The 7,787-nt window shown below is 43.9% G+C and overlaps 1 pseudogene; it reads right to left on the bottom strand.

Annotated features, from left to right (window-relative positions):
• Nucleotides 1-749: 749 nt before the first annotated feature.
• On the bottom strand, nt 750-1,958 carry LOC136219181 ((R)-mandelonitrile lyase-like; annotated as a pseudogene).
• Nucleotides 1,959-7,787: the final 5,829 nt, after the last annotated feature.

Below are 7,787 nucleotides of genomic sequence, written 5' to 3'. Positions count from 1 at the left end.
GAGAAGATCATCGAAGAAAGAAGCGAAGAAGAAAGAAGATTAAAAGCAGGAGATGGAAGTCAAAGGAAGGCAAAGCGAAGCAGGGTAGGCAGCTAACTGAGCTAGTTTCAGGGGTGTGAATGAGTTCTCTAGTTCTTATTTACTATAGATGTAATATGTAATGTAGAATGCAAGTACTAAGACTAAGCTCTTTATCAGGTCTGGTTCTATCCTTTAGACTATTTGGAGTGGAATCCCTTTTTCTTTTGGCTTATTCCATTCGATCTTCTACTTGGTTAACCCATACCCCTTTTAGTAATATCCTTCGTTATTTCTCCGGCTTCGGTTGAACTGGCAACCTACTTTCCACTTTCCAACGGTTGAGTACCCGAGTTCGTAGCCCGATCGTTTTCCCGCTTTGAAAGTCAGCCACTTCCTTTCCCGATTCTCTTTCTCTTTCGGGGTAATCCTCCTGCAGCTTCTTTTGAAGCCTATGTTCCGGTTTCGTGGGTTGAGTTTCCACCCGCTATTTCATCTTTTTGTCTACTTGACTATTTCGAAGTCAAGCCTACATACACCTCCTGCCCTTCTACCTCCTCCCTGGGTAGTCGAGTAAGTACCACACAGAAGGCAAAAGCTCTTGCTTGATCCGCCCTCCAAGGCCAAGGGCTACTGATTGTGCTTGTGCCAGCTACGTCTTTCCTCTACCTAAAGGTAAGGTATTGTGCCACCTCAAACTCAAAACAAGAAAGATTACCCCTCTACTCTTTCTACGGTACCGGAGGATCTGTTGCTGGAGAAAAGGAATCCTGTAGATCGGCTACATCTCTGTTCTCACCCCCTCTCGCTAAAGAAAGGAACTTTGTAGGATATACCTTGGTATTGGTCCGGAAGGAAAAGGCAGTGAAGATGCTCCTCAGCACATCCCCAATCTTGCGCGTACCATTTACACACTTCTCTAAATCTATTGGGTTTAAAAACTATTGAATCGAACAATTGGATTCACTCTTACATCTGTCGAAGCCAGCCTTAGTGAGCCAGTAGAAAGTGGCCCAGTGATTTTTTTCCATAAGGAAGGGTGGCCACTGTGAAATACAGAGGTGAGAATGGAGACCTAATGAAAACGGATCGAGCAGGGGATACAAATCGAATAACACAGGAAGCTGCTTCCAGATAAGCTCCCACATCGATTATGCCAACTACTTGTATCAATGAGTGCTCCAGAGGCACAATTTAGATGCCATTTCGAGGATTATCATAGAGGTACTGTACTGCCCCACATATAGAAATATGCCAAAGGAATCAATCCTCCTTGAGGATAGATAGGTATGGCCTAGGTCCAATGCCACTCAATAATAGTAACTGCGGACTTCCAATGGCACCAGCAGATAGTATCACCTGCCCATTCTCGTGTACCAATGCACAGTGTTACTGCCCCATCTGATCACAGTAAATTACCCTAATTGCTGTTATCCCAGACCTTGAATATGGAGTAGATGCCCTTTCTACACTTGCATACACAGCAACATTAACATTATTCATTTTAATAATTGAGAAGATCAGCTCAACTATGTCTCCTCCCTACACCATCAAAAGTCGTTCTACTAATTGGAATCTCGCAAAAATGATTTCAGTAAAAAAAACCTTATAAGATAAGGAAAAAAATCCCAGCCTCAAACAACCCATCTCTGACAGCAGACAGCCCGTTCCTAAGCTCAGGCCTAAAAACTATTGTCTGCTAAACTCATTGATAAGACTGATTTACAACTCCAAAGGGCCCAGTTGACACTAGATTTATTAAAAAATAATTGGTTAGCTCGGCTATAAAAACTGGTATTGATTGCACTACTACCACCAAGAATGCGTCCTCTGGCGTTTGGGCCATCATCTTCGGATGTGAAGGTTTGAGCAGAAGAATCGAATCAAGGGAGGGTATCAACTTCAGTAAGTATGGTTCGGAACCCCTCTTTGGTCATCATATTGAGTTTTGCCTAGGGAACCCTGCCACGAAAAGCAAAAGAACTCGATAGGATGTGTGACACTAGGTATGTTTCTATACTCGTTAGGTCAGCTCCGCCCAGGAGCTAACTAAGGAAAGCAGATTTCTAGAGAGCAGAGGCATGGGAGTCTAGATTATAGAAGGAAAACACCTAATTTATTAATGCTGACTTACTATACGTACAGTTTTTTCTTGAAAATAAATATTTTTTTAGAGTGCTTTGGCCCCCTATATATACATTTTTTGTTGTATGAATCTCTGTATATCGGAGAAAATCAAAAAAGCGTCATAGATACAGGTTCGTTCCGAGTTGTAGATGGTTCACCATTTCTTGTGCAATCCAAAAATGGGAGTAGAAAAATGGGAGTAGTTTGCTCTTATAGAAGGTATTATACCAGCTAAAGATCTTTAGATCCGACAATACAGTGTAAAAAGAGTATGGAAGATGGTTTTAGCCCTTTACCTCAGCTTCGTGCTATACCTCTAAGTTTCCCGTAGGAAATAAGAGAGAAAGAAAGAAAGAAAGAGAAAAGAGGTTCGTAGATCAAAAAGATGCCCCACAAATTGAGTCGCGTCTTTGAAGGTGAAACCCCGTTCTATTGACCCTCCTATTGCATTGATTTTTCTGCCTGCCCCTTGGGCGTAGAGAATGAGTTCTCCTACGCTCAAAGGGGCAGAAGAATACACCCCAGAGCCTGAAAGGCTACGGACTTCGTAATGAAATCCTTTCTCTAAATCCAAAAAAACCAGCCACATTGAACTATCCGTTCCGACAAGAAGCCCTCTTTCCATAGGTCTAAACCAACGAATTTCTTGCATGCAATCGTCGGCGATAGAAAGGGTTAAAGCCTTCAAAAGGCTCAGTTCACCGGAATCCTTGTCAGAAGAAAAACTATTGAAATCGCCATGCTCCGACAAATAAATGGATTGAGGCTCGTCTATCCCCCCCGAAAACACCAGCCGATTAGCATAAAAAGACACATGTTGCGGATAATCTTCCTGATCCCCCCACGCACTCAAATTCCAATGATCCGTGGGAGTATCATCCGTAACGCAGAAACCCTCGCGAAGTCTGACCTTAGCAAGGAGAGAATTTTCCACCTTTTCTATCGTTCCCCACACATAATAACGTCGATCACTGCCAATATAAGTCTTGCTCGTATTATCCACCTCCGCTGCCATGACTCTCCATGTGACATCCCCATCCTTGACATAAGGATCTTTTTTGTTGTCAACCCATTTTGATCCTGACCTTCCCTCCCCCACACTTTGATGTATTTTCCCATGCGTGAGCATCCATGCGTTTTTAGGATACCACGTGTTCGCTTGCCATGCATTCGGAGTCCATCCCATCCGAAGCATCCTGCCTTGATCCCCCTTTCGAAAGAGAGAGCGTGTAGCCTCAACCATTATCATGCCTTCCTTTGAACGAAAGGTATGCACAAACAATTCCGCTTCATGCTTTTTACCCTTCACCCGCCGAGTAGGCAACCAAGGTTGGGGTTCAAACTTCATCACGGAAAACTGAACGCCCTCTTCTCTTGGTCGAATTTGATTTGATGAGGAGGATAGTTACGATGTGTGAGAACCACGAGAGACCCATGACGGGCATAATCACACTGCTTCGCCTCATATTCAGTGTACGGAGTGGTGAACGTTTTGAATACTTCAGGATCTTGATTCCCTTTAACCCAAACACAAACCATCTCGTACCTCCCGAAAACAAAAAGAACGCTCAGATCGGTTGTCACGGAAAAAGAAAGGTGGTGACTGGTTACGGAAGGGAAAGCCGCGGATAACAAATCGTATTCGGTCTGCCGATCAAAGCCCCTGTTCGCAGAGGAATGAGATTAACGCAACGGGCTAATCCCTGCGAATGAATGGCGAGATCCGTTCTTGATTGACACAATTCAGGCGATAACTCCCCGCCCGCAAAAGACCTCTTGTGAAAGGTTATTTTAGACAACTAAGTACTCTACAGGTTAGGGAATTTCATTCAATCCCATTCATGTCGATCGCCTTCGCTAAAACCGCCTCGCATTCGGACTTGAGAAAAGCTCTAAGTTGATCATCGGCAGTGAGAACGGGGCATAATTCGCTCCCTAATTTCAAAGCGAGGGCTTCGTGGTACAGTGGATCACACTCCTCAATAGAAACTTCCTTAAGAAAACGAACGAAGAGAGGACCACAAGAGTCCTACAATCGTATTTCCTTCCCGACTATAACCTTCGCTTAATTCCCAAATTTTGAGGCACTTTTTAGGCAGAAGATACCTCACCTTTCCACTCTGCTCTTCTTTTGCATAAAGAGGGGATAAAACCGCACTGCGGGACGCAAAGCCCCAACAAAAAGAACGAAGAAGACTTCTGTGTAGAGGGGGAAAAAGTTTCTCACAGAGTTGAGCACAAGGCGAACCCTTACTCAGACTGTCAAGAGGGTTTTGACCCAGTTTCAACAACGCCCAATTACAAACGTCTAACTCGTTCATTACGCCGCTTTAGGCACTTCGAGACAAACAATCTTGTTAGGCTCTAAACGGGCAGCCCCCATAGAAGCCGTGGCAAGCAATTGTTGGGCATTATGGAATTGAGGGAGTTTATCGTCTGAAACATCTACGCTATTCCATATGCCTAATTCAACAGAGGAAGAACACCAAACAGGACAATAATAGTTGTTTTTCGTATCCGTTCCCTCAATGCGGATGTCTTTTGGACACTGTGCATCCCCTAGAACTTTTTTATACAGAATGATATTCACACCTGCGAAATAACGTACTCGTCCCGCATCTAAATTGGATGTATTGACATAATCCTTATTGATGACTTGCTCAATATTAAACATTTTTCTGTAAACAGCGGGAGGGAGTGCGAGATTAATTCTTTCTCTAGAAATATCCACTTCATGCTCAGACAGCCAAACTATAGCGTCGATAATTTGACCTGCAAGGGTGTCTTTAAACCCCTTCTTTTCCTGTTTTATTGATTCCCAGCATTCCCCTCATAATAATCTCGTCTTGCTTTCTCTTAAAAGCAGCGACCGCAGATTTAGAATACGGGATGAAAGGATTGATATTCTGTTCTAAATGCACGAAAGGATTCACAACTTCCGCCCAAGAATAATTCTTAAAGCCCATCCATCTCCTATCTTGGGGAGTATCATTGTGTATAGTAGGGGGAAGCTTCACATCGGGGACTTCAGATACTTCAGTAGGATTAAATACCTGCAAAATTGCCGTCTTTTCCCCATGATAGTGTTTAGTCTCAACATGGGGACTCAACAAAGATTGCTCTTGTTGTAATCCTAACGCCATAGTGTCCTTAAATTCTATAATATTCGCTTTTTTCTGTTGCTCTAGATTAGCCATAGGTTATACCTTTCTCTTGGGTAGTGGTTATTGTTACTCTGCTGCACTCAACGCTTTTCTAAGGGCGTTTTCACGCATCAGTTTGGAGGCACTCGCATCCCCCTGTGTGAGTTTTTTGAAGAAATCCTTATCCTTCAGCATTTCTGCTTGTGAATCCATATTGTGTGAGGAAGAATCCTGCCCTTCTCCCTTGGCAAACGTGTCCCCCACGGAAGGAGATTTACTCATTTGAGCGTAGCGATCAAAGAAGTGAAACGTTTTTCGAAAACCCCAAGTGTCCACTAAGGAATTCACATCATCATCCGAGATATTGGATTCCTTGATATAACGAGAAATTTACTGATTTTTCGATGCGTAATCCGCCCCGAATTCCTTTTGCAATTGGGATCTATCTTCCTGCAAAGATTGTTTAAGGCTCTCTACTTGGCGTTTGTATTTTTGATCGCTCAAACCCACGAGTTTGTCCATCACCTGCTGTGCCTTGTCTGGGTCAAGCCCCACTTCCTTAAAGGTGAGGCGGTGATACTCCGCTTCTTCTGAGGAAATGAAATCAGGGAATTTAAGATTATATTCCGACTTAGTTTGGAGAGAATCCTGTTCCTGCGTTTCCGACTGGGCAACCCTTTGGATGGGTTCTGCCGCTTGCGCCTCAGCATGAAAAGAATGAGAAGCCACAGGGGTCTTCGTTTCTGTCGTGGGTGGTGAAGAATTCTCAGTCATTTAGTCTTTTCCTTGTGTATGGTCGTATTCAAATTTGACGAATGAGGATACCATATCCCCAATGGTGAGAGAGAGGGAGCGAACGATATACAGTGCGATATGTCTCTTCCCCGCTTGGAAGGTGATGTGTTCAGAGCTACGGGTGTCAGGGGGCGATAAAAGCTCACCCTCACACATTAAGTCATCCAAGACCCACTTTCCTTCAGGAGTACTATAAACGTGTTTAAACATCGCGAGTCTTCGCTCATCTCTGTGTAAGGTTGCCTCTAACGCCTCTTCATCCACGGTGTACCCGCGTTGAAAAGCCGCCTGCTTTACTTTACTTTTTCGATCAAAAACTTGAAATCAATCATTCAACCCCCGCTTCAGCTTTTACCGCACGACCTCTCCTGCAGCTTTAGCTTTAGCCCCTTCTGCTACGCCAATTTCTTGAAATTGGTCTTCTTTTTGGGCGTTACTCTCGTCTATCCTATCTGCCATTCTATCAGAGCGAATTTTAGTAACCTCCTCTTGGGTGCGAATACACTCAGCAGGAACTCCCCCCTTCGTCAGGACGAAACGCGAAACAGCATCAAAATTAACGGTATCCAACACGGAAGGATCTCCAATCCGAGACGCCAGTTCGAAAAGATGGCTCGTATTTTGATACACACTGGAAACAACTTCGGCTTGCTGATATTTGAACAAAGGCGACAGATACTCAACCTTCAGAGTATCAAAATCAGGATGCTCGTCTTAATCCTTTGGGAGGGGGAGTCTGCCTTGAGAATCCAAAATATCCAACTCACGTTTGACCATTGAACCTAGAAACTCAGACTGCAACCTCCCGATAATAGGGGCAACAAAAGCTCCTTTCTCACGGGTCTTTTCCATTGACTCCGCCGCAGACCGACTTGCTCTGTCCGCTAGAATTTGAAACAAATCCAAAAGAAAAACACTATTGATCTTTTCCTCTATCCTTTTGATTTCTTCGTAGAAAGGAATCGGATTTCCTAACCCCATAAGATGAAACAGAGGTTTTCCGTCTTTGCTCACCGCCCCAATATTGAGATGACGAGGTTTTAATTGAAAATCACGTTGTCTCGCTTCAGATGGAGCAAGGATCGGAGGATGGAGAGCCAATTGGGCGTATTGCACCAACTCGTTTGATATTTCGTTCAAACGTCGAATAGCAGGCAACGCGTCCATTGCAGGGGATTTCCCATATATATCGTTTGATCTTGTTCGATATCTCCCCACGACATAAGGCAGGGTGCGAAGAAGCCCTTCTTCAAAAATGATGTTCTCATCCGTACATACAAACTGAGAATGAAAATGCTTCACTGTCTCCCCATGTTGGGAATCCTTAAACATTTCTTGAGACGTTCTCGGAAAAACAGCATGAAGGAATTTAAACTTAGCCTCCCTGTCCCTCTCTAACGCATTTTTCATATTCTGCGATAATGTGTTCTCACCCCATTTGCGAACGATTTGATCCGCCGTAAACTCAAATTCTCGAAAGACCGTATTCACCTCGTTTTGGTGGTTCACATCATAGTACACAGTCTTAAGAGGAACAGAGATATAGCGAATACCCTCTTTTACCCCTCTCCACTCTTCATCCGCTTCAATATACAAACACCCCGTGCCAAACTCGATCGCACTCGTGTAAAACGACTGTATGCATCCAGCAAATCCAGATCCAGAACGCTCCCGATAACAAAAAAGCGTATCCGTCACCTCATC

This window comes from Euphorbia lathyris, chromosome 2 (genome assembly GCF_963576675.1).
Source record: "Euphorbia lathyris chromosome 2, ddEupLath1.1, whole genome shotgun sequence".
NCBI classification, from domain to species: domain Eukaryota; kingdom Viridiplantae; phylum Streptophyta; class Magnoliopsida; order Malpighiales; family Euphorbiaceae; genus Euphorbia; species Euphorbia lathyris.
This window is presented reverse-complemented; position numbering and strand designations above follow the sequence as displayed.